Raw genomic sequence first — 15,853 nt, 5'->3', positions numbered from 1 at the left:
GTTGTAAGAATATTTACATTCAATTTGTAGATTTTTCTTGTATCAGTCTTTTCCTATTTTCTTCATTGTTTCCTTGTATCAGTCTTTTCCTAATTTCCCCATTGCCTTCATAATTCTTTGCCTGAGAATCTAGAATACCATTTAAAATATCTAAGCCTAATAAATACCCTATTAATCCTAATGGCGGGTATTTCTAACAGTGGGAATGGGTAAATCTATCTCTAACAGAGAAAATATGAAAAACGAAAAAAGGCAAGGTAAGCCCTGTTAATACTTTTCTCCTTTGGTCGGTGTCACGACATTCTGTTTCCTGTTGAAAATACCTCAAAAATAGAAGAGAAAATAATGATTAGGACAAATAAAATAGGCAAATATGGATAGAGCCAGCCTATCACAAAAAAAGCTTTAATATTAAATATTCAATATCAGCAATGAATATAATACTTCGTTCATTACTGTATCAGTATTAATATAATCAAAAAAATATTATATCAAAATAAAATCAAAATGAACACTAGATAGGAGTAAGCCTGACTAATGAAACACTTGTAACATACTCACCGGAATTTCCGATTTGTCTCCGATTCCGTCTTTTTCCAATTGCTCCAGTGCCTGAGAAGCTAAGATAATATTAACAATATCTAAGCCTAATAAAATTCGTAAAATATTCACATGTAATTTGTAGATTTTCCTTGCATCCGTCTTTTTCTATCTCTCCCATTCCCTTCATAGTTCTGTGCCTGAGAAGCTAGAATAACATTAAAAATATCTAAGCCTAATAAAACCCTATTATTCCTAATGGCGGGAATGGGTCTAAATCTATCTATACCAAATAAAATATTAAAAACAAAAAAGCCATGGCAGGACCTGTTAATACTGTTCTTCTTTAGTCGGTGTCACGATATCCTGGTTCCTGTTGAATATATCTTAAAAATAGAAGAGAAAATAATGAATATGACAAACACAGATAGGAAAATATGGATACAGAATATTAATAAAAAAAGCCTTATTAATAAATATTGAATATCAGCAATAAACATAATACTTCGTGCATTATTGTATCAGAATTAATATACTCAGAAAAACATTATATCGACTAAAGTCAAAATGAACACTATAGATGGCAAGCTTCTGTTAATACTTTTCTTCCTTTGTCGTTGTCACGATATCTTGTTTTCCTGTTGAAAATTTCTCCAAAACTACAATAGAATATAATGAATATGACAAATAAGATAGCTAAATATGGAAACAGCATATTACGAAAAGAGCCTATTAAAACATATACAATATCAGTAATTAATCAGTAATGTTCAATAACAGTAATAAAAATATAAGAATAACGTAAAATGAAAAAAAATGAATAAATAAATAAAAAAAAAAAAAAATAAAAAATAAAAAAAAATTAAACTTATCATACCAGTACATCAAATATAGGATTGCATTGCAGGGTGTTAAAATACAAATAACAATTGTATTTAGTTTTCTGAGCTATGATTCAATTCATTAATAAATGTACAATCAAGAATCCGTTTGAAATTATTCACATACATAAATAGTTAGTTCCTCACGGGTCGACCCATGTCAAACTTCCGCATATAATTCTTTTACAGTGTGTATGACATTTTGGTATAGTTTCAAACAACAGTCTTATTTGATATAAAAGACATGTGTATGTGCTGCCCAATGCATTTGTTTGCGATCACATATTAGTAATCAGTGCACATACATACGAGCTTAAAGTACGTATGGCAATGGAATAGAATACAGTCTCAAACAACAGTCTATTTTTCTATATCAAAGTCTTGTGTGTGTCCTCGATGCATTTGTTGGCTAGCACATCTTAGTTATCTTTAATAAAACTTTTCTTCATATTCAAATAATTGAGTTGTATTTTCTTTTGAAAAACAGAAAGATTCTTCAAGTTCCATAATTGAAGAATCCTGTAAAAATATATATACATTTAGTTATTATGCACTTTTATAGTAGAGGAAGTAAATTATGAGCAACTTATTACGTATGATGAGGCTCTACAAGACACCTATAACGTGTTGGGCGATGACGCTGCGCGACTCCCTTGGACTTATAACCTGCCAGTTTTCTCGATATTAACAACTCCACATCTTTGAATATGATTGAAGTCTATTATTGGCAATGAAATATCCAGTCTACATGAACAAAGTACGAGAAACAAATATTATGTGATGAAAAACGTCAAAAAGTGTGCTGATAAAAATGATTATTGTAGAGGTCGAAACCCATAATGTAGAAGCCAAAATATTAACCCTACTATTCACATATGTCGATATATTGGGACATCTGTCATACTTGGTCATAATGTATTGGGTTGCTAAAGTTTACGACCAACCTAAGTATGTCGACAACATACTTAATTCCAAAAGATGCAAACAATGGCAACTTTAATTTATGCAATATGAATAAACCCTATCATTTAACCAAAATAAAAAACAAGCAAACAATCCGATTATTACGGCAATTAAATTAACACTACTTGAACGACAAACTTCTAATGCGAAATAACTTTTATATAGCCGACTTGCAATGATCCGAAATAATATTAAACAAACAAGAATATGAGAAGACCGATACAAGATTTTGTTGAAGTCAACATGCCTCTTTTCTCCCCGCGAACAGAAGATGGAATTGCCTTAAAGAGAGAAGTCTATGAGCAAGCATTTACCGAAAGTATAATGCCCGATAACTTTCGAAATACCCCGGGTCAAATATATATATATACGGAAGAAAACAATTAAACTTTGTCTGTTGCTCAGGAAGTAAATCTTAGTAGCAGTATGTGTAACATACTATTACATGCTTGAGATGGCTTAAAAAGATGCTATTTGATATCATACGAGTTTTTTTAGGTTTGCAGTAAAAGAGTATATATTTATTTTAGACATTACATTAACGTCCATTACATTATACTAGAGATTTCAACTAAGAGATGTACCGATACCTTTTGTCGCCGATACCAATTCGACAACAACGATAAAACGACGATATTAATATTTTAAAGCAGAAATTGCCTACATTTACATGCTGTGTAATTATTATCCCAGGTGTGCAGTCGAAACAAGTTAAAGTAACAGTTTGCAATATTTATTCATGCCACACAATTTTTCAGATCTGAAAAAGACATATTTCAGATAAAAAGAAATTAATGTTTTGGATCCTGATACGTTTTTATTTAAATATATTGCACACTGATGTTAATTTTATCGGTGTTCGGTTAGAAAACTCATCGGGTTTGGCTACTGTAGGTGGTAAAATAAACAAATGTTCACTCATTCTATCCAACTGATAAATCGAGTTGCGTGCGCAGAATTTTATGCCATTATAACGTCGTATTTTGTATTTTGCACATCGAAAAATTCACATTCGATATATTTCTTCATAATTTCCATGTAATGTCAAAATTGTCAATATAAAAAAAAGGTTGCAATAATAGCCAAATTAGTAGAGCTAGTTGGGCTGATAAATGGCTTAAATCAGGTCATAATCATATTCCCGTTTCTATTCGCGCGGTTTGGAAACAGCATTGCTCCTACCTAACGAGGATAATACCGCGAACACGATCACTCCTAGCAAAAAATAATTTCAATATCAGTATTTCAACCTACTTTGTAAAACATTCAGGAATAGATTAAAAGTTTAATTATCAAGGAAATATCAGTCTACATTTAGCCGATATCAATACGAATACCGATACCAAAAAATTGCCGATATTACCGATACCCAATACCTTTTAACGAAAGCCTTTTATAATAGGTTTGACCAGCACTGGCTGCATGTGTAACGACATTGATGTTGGTTTTAAGCAGAAGGTAAAACACTCAATTCAAGCATTCCGATCCGAAATTGAAATAAATGAAAAGTCAATATACCGCAATTAATGATAAAATAAAGCTAAGAATACACGATAGTAATACGAACATTTGGTAAAAAAATCACTATTCAAGACAGACAAAATTATTGCAAAATGAACATATCATATTGGGTTAGTTTAGCTGTCCTCAGTTAATATTTGGACGTGATTCGACTTAATTTTTGTGAATCAAGCGTCAAAATTAGAACCAAGCTGAAGTATAAAATACGACTATCAGAAGATAACCCGTAAGTTACAATGACAATATATTTTCGTGGCATCAAGATAGCAGAACAACACAACGCAAAGAACTACAGGAACAAATGTTCGTAGAAGTATGTAATGGACAGACATTTTTCCTCTTTACAGGTATCCCATATTTTCCTTTTTATATTGTTAACGGCGTTCTATATTTTGTACTAAACCCAAAGAGGCTTTATTTGATTTGAGAGATTCGTTTTCCTATATGACTTAGATTTAGAGTCACGTTAACATATTTTAGAATATGATTTTAAAACAATCGCACTACAAATAGGAGTTTTAGGATGTACCTACATGAAAGCCAGTAGAATCCGGATTTTTATTTTTTTAAAAGCTCAAACTGATATGATTTTGTCACAATTACATCCAAGCGCCTTCAGTTAACAGTTAGTTGGACGTGTTTTAACCTTAAATATTCTAATACTCTCCAACATTAAAATTGGAAGCAAGTTAAAGTAGTAAGTAGAGTTAAGTTAAGCAAGTTAAAGTAGAGTTTATAAATGTCCACTTATTAACAGAGGTTCAGCTGAAATAGAAGAACAAACGATTAAACGAAGGCTTAAATAATATGACTCGGCATGTGTGCAATGTAAATTGGATATTTTCTGCCTTGCCAGCCTGTTTGGGACTGTTTTCTATGCGCTGGAAAATATGAATATCCAGTGTAAGCGTCAAATATACAACAGTGCAGCCTAAAACAGATTTAGCAACCAATCACAAGAAATCTTTTTTTTTTCACTACATTGAATACCCGACAGCCAGACTGCACCTTCTGAAAAGGAGTCTGAACAGCAACCGTTGGTATATCGAGCGCACAAACCGAGGATGAACAGATCGAGCAATAATCAAACACAGCATATTGATAACAATCACAAACTATATGAAATGTGTTGTACAGAGACAAACCAAAACGTGAAATAAAAAACTAGCCTTGACAAAATGAAAAATTTGGAATGTTAGGAACTCTGGAAAAATATACGATTGAGCGAGGGATTAATAAATATGACCTGGCATGCGTGCATGGTAACTAAGATTTTTTCTAGCTTGTCAGCTTGCTTAAAACATTTTAACTTTTCGTTCAAAAATAAACCATTTCAACACACATATTAGAAACTATGAATATTCAGTGTCAGCGTCGGATAAATAACAATTCAGCTAATAAAACAGAACTATTCTAAAGTATTCGCAATCCCTAATGAAGAACAAACTGATCAGTGTCGTTGCGACAAAATTAGAAAATTTAATAAAAAGTCCTCTTGTTGCGTGCTTTCGAATCTACCAATTTATTACGCTTTATCGGAGAATTAGAAGTGACCATTTCATTTTTTTCCTAAATTCGTGGACACGTCCACCGCTTTTTTGTTAATACGTTTTCTTCATTTCCCCACTATTCACTTTGAATCTTAACTGTTTTACTCAAAGTGAAAAACAATACACATCATTTAGCATTCACAAATGTATTTTTGTACGGCTAAGACATTCACGCGACAATGACTTGGAAATGAATTATTATTTATCAGAATTTTTGGATTTAAATAAAAATTCATCAAACACAAATCTGGGTCGGGCATTCAATTCAATTCAACGAAAGCATTTATTTCAAAAAACACCCCCGAATGCAGATTTCAAATTTTTTAATTTCTCCTAACCCGAAACCTAAACCAAGCTGGACAACCACTAATTTGTTATTTTAAAGCTTTAAGTCAACGACGGATTTAAATTCAATTCAATGGAAGCATTAATTTCAAATCAAATCTCTCATTTTTCAAAGAAACAGTCACAACTGTGGTAATATACTTAGATAATTGGTATATTGCACTATAAGTTTTTTCAAAAATATAGAATTATTCCGAAATATTTGAATATTCTATTAAATCGAGGACTAATATAAACGAGAATATCGGTCAGAGACCGAAGGCTTATCGATCGAAAGTTAGGGGATCCCCCAAAACAGCGCTCTTACTCCATAGTGACACCTTGTGTCCCATAACTAATTAATTAATTACTCGCTAATTATAAGACATAATTCATTCAAAATCAATAGGCTTCTGGTACGCCATATGATGAATGCACATGCAAAATCTGGAGCAGATTCAATCTCGTTTTCGTGAGATATCGAGTGCATCTAACAGACAAACAGACTATACCTATCAACATACTTACCGATTAAAATCGATAAGTAACGAGAGAGCTGTGCTCAAATATATGGACACGTCACAAGGTGTCGCTATTTTTTATTCTGACCCACAAAAAACTCGAATATCTTGAAGTCCACAGAAATTTTTAAAATAAGTAAAAGTAATAGCCTTCTGGCAAAAAAAATCAATCTTTAACCACTGAAAATTTCAAAGCAATTGGTCCAGTATTCGAAAAGGAAAGCGATTTCATCATGACGATTCATCATGACGAAAAAGAAGAATACTAACAAGAACAACAACATAATATTGAAACGATCGTTATGTACACTGACGTGTCCAAAAAGTTAATTCAACAAAAACTTGCGGTGGCACAATGTAGTATTCGAAGATTGTAAATTTTACAAAAATTGATTGATTTCAGAAAAATATTTAATTATTTCGATCTAATTTCGGCTTGGGGGTTAAAATTTGAATGTACCAATAATTTTTCGAACTATGGCATTATGTGAACTATATGAACTATGTCAAGTTTTGGGTTTATGAATGACCGAAAATGTAATTTGATAAATTAGATATGAATTGGATATATATTTAAACCAATCTATTCGTACCTGTCTGCTCTAGTGATATGGCAACATCAAATAAAATAATACACCGTGGATTTTCCAAATTCTAAACCCTAACCATTCCGAGCCTGTCGAACCCCTGCGCTATCCTGAAAGCTCCCGCCAAACCCCATTGTACCAGATGGTTTAAATTAGGAGCCCAATTAAGACTTTATAAAGGGGAAACATAAATTTGTGCAAGTCAGAGAAAATGAAAAGATTCAGGTTGAAAATTCTTGGTTTGCCATAGCAATCGAAGATGTTTCAAAGTCATAAGCAGAAAGCGCCAAAAGGCACTATCATATAAGCACAAACACCAAAGCGCGCGACATCCGTGAAGATGACGGGTTCACTAAAACTTACAACTGCGCAACGCTATACAAACAGCAACGCTAATTTATAAGTTGTTGAACGTGTCAGTTTAAATATCCGAGATGAACTGTAGTTAAATTTGCATAATTAGTAGACGATGTGATAGAAATTCCCATAATAGAAAACTGTTTTAATTAAAGATACCTCGTCGAACCCCTGTTACCCCAACAAAAAACAAAAAGTCGATTGAACCATGGTTAAAAACTACTCTTCTAGACTATTGAAAAACTAACAAAACGCTATGGCAACGAAATAAACCCATAAAGTACGAATACAATAAATACTATAACATGAGGCCCGACCAATTGTAATAATGCAGCCGCAATTGCCCCATTACCAGTATTATAACCCCATTGCTGGCGGACTGCCGCATACTTCGATACTTGTCAAACGATGGGAGAACGCCCAAAAGGAAACATAAACCGCGTCTGTTCGGGAATTGTGCAAACGAAATTAACACAGCAGAAACATTTATTGCATACCAGCTAAAAACTGCACATCTTCCGTGAACTAGCGGGTGGAAACCATTGCATTATATGACTTTTGCAGTTCTTCCTGACTAGCGGGATTTAATATGATATTTCAGTTCATACCTGACAAAATATGAATTGAAAGATTTATAAGATTTCATACCTGCTCTTTACTCTTTACACTATATATAAGCTTCCATCTCACTCCGTGAGGCACCAGACTAATAACAATGTCCGTTTGATGCAATGACTCTTTCAAGCAGTGATTTAGAAAACTGAAAATAAATATATAGTTTCATTAATAAGTTTCGGAGTTACAAATCACAAAAAAATGAATGCTTATTAACAGAGGTAAAGCAAAGGTAAACTTATATTAAAAATGCATAAACAATATTATTTTGACCACGTAGAAATGCCAGTATTGCCGATTTATTCATGTAGTTAGTATCAATAAAAAAAAGTGTTTTACCAAAGCTGAGTTACGTGAACATTCAACACCAAGTATTGTAGTGATTACCAATTTGTGAAGTTCTTTAATTATTATTTAATACGAAAGTAACACCGACACGATCTAAATTTAAACGCATAGAAATGTCCAACTATCCGCTTCACAAATATCGCACCCCGGGGTTAATAAGAATGATATTGTTCGCTTAAAATTGGAATCGTAATTTACAAACTGTGATAGAAATCCTACACAGAAGATAGAAATCATAATAAAATTAATTTGTGTTGCGAATGCACTTGTTGCCCCTCTTCGTCGATGTGAACTCATGTCCGAAATATAAAAACTACGATATCCGCCGTGATAATTAATATCTACTAGTGAATAATAAAGTGCTTTGATATAGTCCAGGGGTCACCAAACTTTTTTCACCGCGGGCCGGGTATGACTCAAACTGTGTTGAAACGGGCCGGACAGATATTTTTGTCAATGCAATAGGCCTACAATAAATTCACAAAAGTTGGGAAATCCATTCAATTTGTTAACGATATTTATTCTACATTTCTGAAGACTTGAATATTAAATTCTATCTATATCGCAGGATATAGATCGCAAACATCCTAGGAAAACAAATATACAAGATTTTCATATCTTGACAACTATCCTGAGTTTAGCTGTTATCAAAACGTTGCAGTCATGAATTGGGAATGTTACAAAATTCGCCTTCTTGCGCCAAAAAATGTCCGCATCACGTCTGCTAAGTACCGTTACGCCGTGTCGGAATATCGCTCATAACAACGACTACGGACTGCTTGCTGTAGCATAGAATTCCATAAAATTTTGACATAATCCGGTATTTGATTTTTTTCATTAGCGCATAAATTTCTCATCATTCCGAACTTTCAAAAATTCCGCTCAAGTTATACTTAGTGCAAATTAATGGTATTGTCCATAGACACCAATTAAATTTATGTAGACGTGTGTATTTCTTTCCTATCTTGATACTTACCAATTTACCAATGAACCACTGACAAACTAACATGCACAACTCCAGCGTTTATTTGCCACGATCTCTCGGCGGTGTAAAACACCATTGCCAGAATAAAATCCTGAAATAGTCTCAATATTCCATAGATGTGACGCAGATCGAAAAATTAGTGATTGATATGTTTTTTTTTCATATTTATTACAGTTCTTATCAAAAAAGTAATACAATCCTTGAGAAAAAAATTGGCCTGTCGGGCGGTACTAAAATTCCAATATTTTTTCAACGTTTTTTTTTCAAACTTGATAATATTTTCTTATTTTCACTCAGATCTATCTAATTGTGCAGTTTTCATTTAAATCGGATGAACTTTTAATTTTTTTGTAACATACGTACATGAATATCCGCATTTAAGCAGTACAAAAGTTAGTGTGACTTTTGAAATTGGAGCAGTACGCGAGGGATTACAGTACTGTTGCACATTCGACGTTCATTTTAGCACAAGAAACGTAAACAGTTTCGTCGAAAGCACGCGTCACGAGTGTATCTTTCGCAGAAAACGTTGCATACTGGTAGAAAATTTAAACCTATTTTGTCACTGCCATTTCCAGACTAATTTTTCATTACTACTATTAAAACTATAACTCCTAAGGAGACAAATGATGACTGACTTAATTTGTTTCATTCATACCTAAATTTCCCAAACACAACCTAAAACTAACGAAGTATTGTTTACAACCACGACTGAAAATCTGTCAGGGTGACAAAAGTGTCTGAGCGAATGCGAAAAGGCCTATTATCACGTCACTCTTTTGCATCTTGCTGATTGGCCAATTTTACGAAATAAACAAGGAAGACGATGCTCGGGAAAATTTCCTTTGGAAAAATATTTCGCCCTTTTTGCGTGTTATCGCGGGCCGGATAAAATGACGCCGCGGGCCGGATCCGGCCCGCGGGCCGTAGTTTGGTGACCCCTGATATAGTCTAACAACCTTAATTGGAATGTCGGCCGCCAAAACGATCGCGGTGACGAATATTTAACTGAGGCCTTCGATTACGACAAAATTATGAAATAAAAAACGCCGCACTGTTACGAGTTTTCAGTCTTCTAGTAAAATTGGAAAAGAAAAAATATTGTCACGGCGGTGGTTTCGGCGGCCAACATCCCAATTAATGTCGTTTAAAATGCTGATTATTCGGTGTTCGTTAAAAATATTCGATAAACTCGATTCAAAAATACGATTTTGCCCGCCCCTGATTACGGCGCAAGTAAATAATAATTGAAAGAAAATAAAAGTTTAACTTCATAACAATAAATTCCAAGTAATAGTTTCACACCTCATGCATTCGGTCGGCGCTACGTGCGAGCGTATTTTTGTACATATAAACCATTATGACACTACTGAAATCTGTTTTAGTTATCTCTGAAATTAATTTTCCCGAATTTTTGATGTTTTATTTCTAAATGCGGGTACCCGATGACTACGGATTAATAGTCGATGATTGAAATACGACTTGTAAAATATTCACCAACACCGTCAGGCAAAGAGAGACGGGCTACAACGTAACTGTGAAATTTCGCTGTAAACGACCATACATTTTAGTTTAATTAAACGCATTACGTCGACGTGAATTGCACTTTTGGCGCACTCTTTTAATTTCATCTTAACCCCCGTTGGAAAATCCTGACTGCGCCCCTGGATGCGGCCATATTTAAAATGCGGTATTTATTGGCTTAATTGTGTTCAACGAAACCTGCAGTTGCGACGACTTACGACAATATAAAATCATTACAACTCAAAATTACCGCGTCAATCCACGGACATGAAATGAAGAACAATGAAACCACGTGTAACAACACCGACTCCGCCCCGCCGCAGGCCTGTCACTCTGATTCTTTTTAAAGTTTCACCGTTTGAAATATCCCAAGATATGGACAAAATACGAACGATTGTAATTTAAATTATTGAAAAAAAAATCGATCGATATATTTTGCATTAATTATTTTCACATACCGAGAAAAATTCGTATGCGGCTTCATAGGTAGTTAGTTTCAAAATAGACAAAAGGTACATCGCGCGCACAATCTACAGTGTTTCGATTTCAGTTACTATTATGGTATATATTTTAAAGAAATACTAACATAACACCAAATTTTGTGCTTTACAATCTCTAAAAAGCGTTTTCAAACTGCTGCGAGACTGCTAAAACAAAACCTATGGTGATATCTTTCGTTTTAGATTTTAGTTTTATTATTTTATAATGCCGCTTTTCAATCAAGAAATTGGGTTGCGGATTCACCTCTTTATCATTTATCTCTTCCCCGATTTTTATAATATAGTATCCTAACTTGTTTATGATGAATGTAAATTAGAAAGATTCAAAAGATTTTAATAACATACTTACTCTTTAGACTCGACGCATCCACCTCTCTCGGTGATGTATAATCGGACAAATACCTCCGCGTGTCTTTTGATATAATGATAAACTGTCTTTTCCGCTTCCAAGAAGTGTTTCAGAAAGCTGAAATTTATGCGAGATAATGAAATGTAGGTAAATTTTGTATAATATTGATTTGATTAAACATAGTTGTTCGAACTATGTCATTATTAAGTTTTAAGTTTATAAGTTACGGAAAATGTAATTTGACAGGAGCACAGAGAAGCTATGCTTATACTTTGAATACATAAAATAAAAATATTAATTTTCAGTTCATTCACAAATTATTCACAGATTTCCTCCTAATTTACAAACATTACTTTGGAATGATCTGTCAGGGTTTAATATCGCAACACATCATATAAACTATATTTGTATTCATTGGAAAACACGTTGAAAATACGGCTACATATTTAAGAAATGAAAATATCAAAAATAAGGCGGAAAAGATAAAATCTAACAAATATTTCTGTATCTAATTACCTTTACGCCCCGCAAAAAATTGCCCACGCCCCTGTGATAAGCTGTGCTTATTTTAAAGATACAAAGACGACAACTTGTACTGATATTCATTTCGTTCATTCTTAAATTATTTGCAGATTTTCAACATTATAAATATTACTTATTCGGAATGATCTGTCAGTGTGCTATGTTGTATCTCATTATTTAAATCTTAACTAGTGAATTAATTATTAGTGTGTTATATTTTACCTTCAAGTGTTCCATAGTCTTTCCTTCCCAGCGATTTCCTGAAAATATACGTCTATAAATAACTTCAGCCACAGATATTGTAGACTTTATATATATATATATATATATATATAAGAACATGATAGATCATAACTAGGGAATAAACTATAGAGAAATAAGGAATATATTCCCAGATTCGAACACTTATGAACATGGGACGGTATGATTACTAAGGCTACTAGCAATAGGGATATAGGCTGACTATAGTAGATTTACAATTGGTGGGATCTCATGTATATAGTAACCTTGGAAATTTTAGTTTGAGACACAAATCACATTGTCAACCAGTACTAAAGGGTGTACCATTCCCGGTTATATTGATGCATATTGATGCACTTTATTCTACTCACTCATATAATATTGTTATGGAAACAATGCCATTTGAGTTCGAAACACATACGAATGAATACGAATGTCATGGTTAACTAGTACCAAAAGGGGTAAGGATACACGATTAAATTAAGTCAAGTCAAGTTTATTTTTTCCAACCAGTAAAATGTATCACAATCATAAAATACGGAACAAAAAAAATTTACACAGTTCTACTGGGGAAGGGACGTCGCGGGGAACCAAACTGGCTATCGAGCAGCGACACCCAAGTTCCTAATATCTAATTAAAAAAGTAAGAATTCTAGAGTTTTCAAGCTACTCTATCTTATATTGACGGTGAGTGCCGTATGAAAGAGACCATTCAGTAGAGATTATATAGGAGAGTTTATATTAATTAAGCTCTCCTTAATACACGTGATTAGGCATAACATGACGTGACCCGCACTAACAATAGGGAAAATATGACACATATTTTTATGTCTCTATTTTTATAGTTATGAACATGGATGGCATGATAACTCAGGACTTTTACCAAGGGGATAAGAACCAAAAAATTTACACTTGGTTGAATATAATTTATACAGTATCGTTTTTGGAAATTTTAGTAGGGACACATTTTGAAACTGTAATTTTTAGAAAATTTTATTTGACAGACAAACCAAAACTGAGCTTATACTCAATATATTGAAAGTAATAATTTGTCCGTAGATTTCCCGAAAAAAAAATACAATATATCATTTATTTATAGATATCTAAATTGAAAAGATTTCAAATGATTTGATTACATACTTGATCTTCAGACTTGATAGGCCTCCATCTCACTCAGTGATGAAAAGCTGGCACTTGACGAATTTCTTCTGGTACAATGATAAATTGTCCTGTCAACTTTCAAGCAGTGTTTTAAAAACCTGAAAATCAATATATATATGTTATGATTTTGTGTAAGCTAATTCTAAATTTAAATTAAACTAAATTTCGTTGCGCCAACTATGTCATTTCCAGGTAGTTAATTCACACAAATGCTATTTAACAGAGACACTGCAAAGCAAAAAATATACGTTAGTTTCAATAAAATACGTAACGGGTAAATTTCGACATTTGATTTCATGAAAGCCAAACTTTTCTCCGATTTTTTTTCTAAAATACACAAAACTAAGAAAATTTAGACGAATAAAATTTATTCAGCGATTGCCATTAAATTTCGAATAGTATAGATTACCATAGACATTGCTTTTTCATCGACTCTACAGTTACAGGTATATATATGTAATCATTCAATTTCATAAATTCAGCTTAATATTTTACAACATATCAGGTGTAGTTTTCAAACTGAACAAGTTGCAAATATTACAATAACAGTAAAATACTCAATGAAGTTTTATAACTGTTTCATGGAGTATATGACTAATTGCCTCTGATCAGTAACTTGTAGAATTATCACATTGTTCACGGTAGGGATCGCAAACTGGGGATCGCTATATCCAGCAGAGAAGCGAGAAACGAATTTTGGGGGTCGCAAAGAGTACACCAATTTGATACAAGGTACTATATTTATAGTACTTTTTCGGACTTCTGCTCCAAAACACAATTATTAAAACTTTTACTAAATCTAAATCTTACAATTTCGATAGAATGCACAGGATCAAATAAGCAGCGTAACAATGTTCGCATCGAACTATTTAGCATTTTAAACGTGAACGTGGGTCTTACTCTTTTAGACTTTTGAGTCGAAAGACAATTATTAAAACATGTGAAAATATAAATCTTACAATTTCGAGGGAAAAAACACGATCAAATAAGTGGCATCCGAGACGGGGTGCGCTCGCATCTAATTGTTTAGCATTTTAAACGAAAACAGTGGTATGCAGGAATAAAATAGGCGTCGAAAGTCAAATAAAATGTTTGAATGATTTTTACTTGTATTATTCCTCGTTCGTTACTTTGTGTCTTCGAATCTTCAACTTTTAATTGTTCTGCATCTGAAAAAAAGTTAAGATATTGTTAAATAAACTGTCGAAGAATTCTTTTGCATAATAAATGAACAGTGGGGCTCTATCTGATCTTTTGCACAAAGTTCCCGCCACGTTTTAAAATGACATATTAGTAATTATCAATTTGGGGTTAGGAATGATTTAAAGAATTTCCAGTGCAATCTGCATTCCTAACTTAAACTGGATAATTACTAATTCTCTTATGTTGAACGTTGGTAGGGTCTTTGTACAAAGATCCAATCTATACACGGCGATCGGTAGTATTCGTACCAAGATGGCGCACAACCTGAACCCTAACCAGGTACACATACTGTGTTCAGGTTGTGCGCCATCTTGGTACGAATACTATGGGAGCAACCTATACACAATAAAATATGAAAGTGAAAAGGCTACGCGAATCTCTAATAAACCATTGATTTTGCGCTACATTTGCGAAAGTTTTGAAAGTTATGCATTACATTAATGTAAATCTTGCCATGTTGAATGCAGCTTACGTAGTGACGTGGATCAGTATATTACGTTTAAGTTTCTTAATATGATAAGTCTATGTATTGCCATACAGCTTTTAAGTTCGACCAGTTGTGAGGAAACGATGGAACCCGATGTTAGTGAGTTCGATACAAAAGAGAATCACTCACCAATCTAGACTTCTGTATTAGATTAATAATTCCAATTCGTATAGGCCCGAAGACCTCTAATTTACCACTTATACAATAGAAAAATGAAAGCACTAGAATAGCAATGAAAACAATAAGTATAAAGAACATTTAGCTCACCTGAATATTGTTTCGAACTCGCTGTCATAACCCAACAGTCAGCTTATCCATACATCCTACACAAAATCAAACCTCATTCTACGACGAACATTTGTGACTGCGATGTCGCTTGTAGCTTCCCGCGCACAAATATTTGAAGAAAAAAGCTAACTGATTGTTGTAATCAAATATTTTATCTGATTACTTTAATTACTCCAGGTTGCCGTTACAGGCCGTTCACACTTCTAACGCGTGATCTTAAAGTTGCAGAATCAAGATGACGGTTGGGATTTGCTTTATACATTTTCTGATCGTATAATACCTAGTTCATAGTATTTTCGTGGGTGTTTATCTCGGTGACCGTACATTTGAACCCACATACATTTGAACCATGTACATTTCAACCCACGTGTATATCCGCGGGTTCAA

General features: G+C 33.4%; 1 long non-coding RNA gene across 1 annotated transcript; it reads right to left on the bottom strand.

Moving 5' to 3' along the window:
• Window positions 1-1,047: 1,047 nt before the first annotated feature.
• LOC120332481 (uncharacterized) lies at window positions 1,048-15,534 on the bottom strand. The gene is made up of 7 exons (XR_013479758.1): window positions 15,446-15,534; window positions 14,596-14,657; window positions 13,468-13,586; window positions 12,310-12,347; window positions 11,566-11,682; window positions 7,893-8,004; window positions 1,048-1,940 (listed from the first exon to the last, which is right to left on the bottom strand). It is a non-coding gene; the product is annotated as an uncharacterized LOC120332481 (long non-coding RNA).
• Between the last annotated feature and the right edge of the window lie 319 nt (window positions 15,535-15,853).

Source organism: Styela clava, chromosome 12, assembly GCF_964204865.1.
Source record: "Styela clava chromosome 12, kaStyClav1.hap1.2, whole genome shotgun sequence".
NCBI classification, from domain to species: Eukaryota; Metazoa; Chordata; class Ascidiacea; order Stolidobranchia; family Styelidae; genus Styela; species Styela clava.
This window is presented reverse-complemented; position numbering and strand designations above follow the sequence as displayed.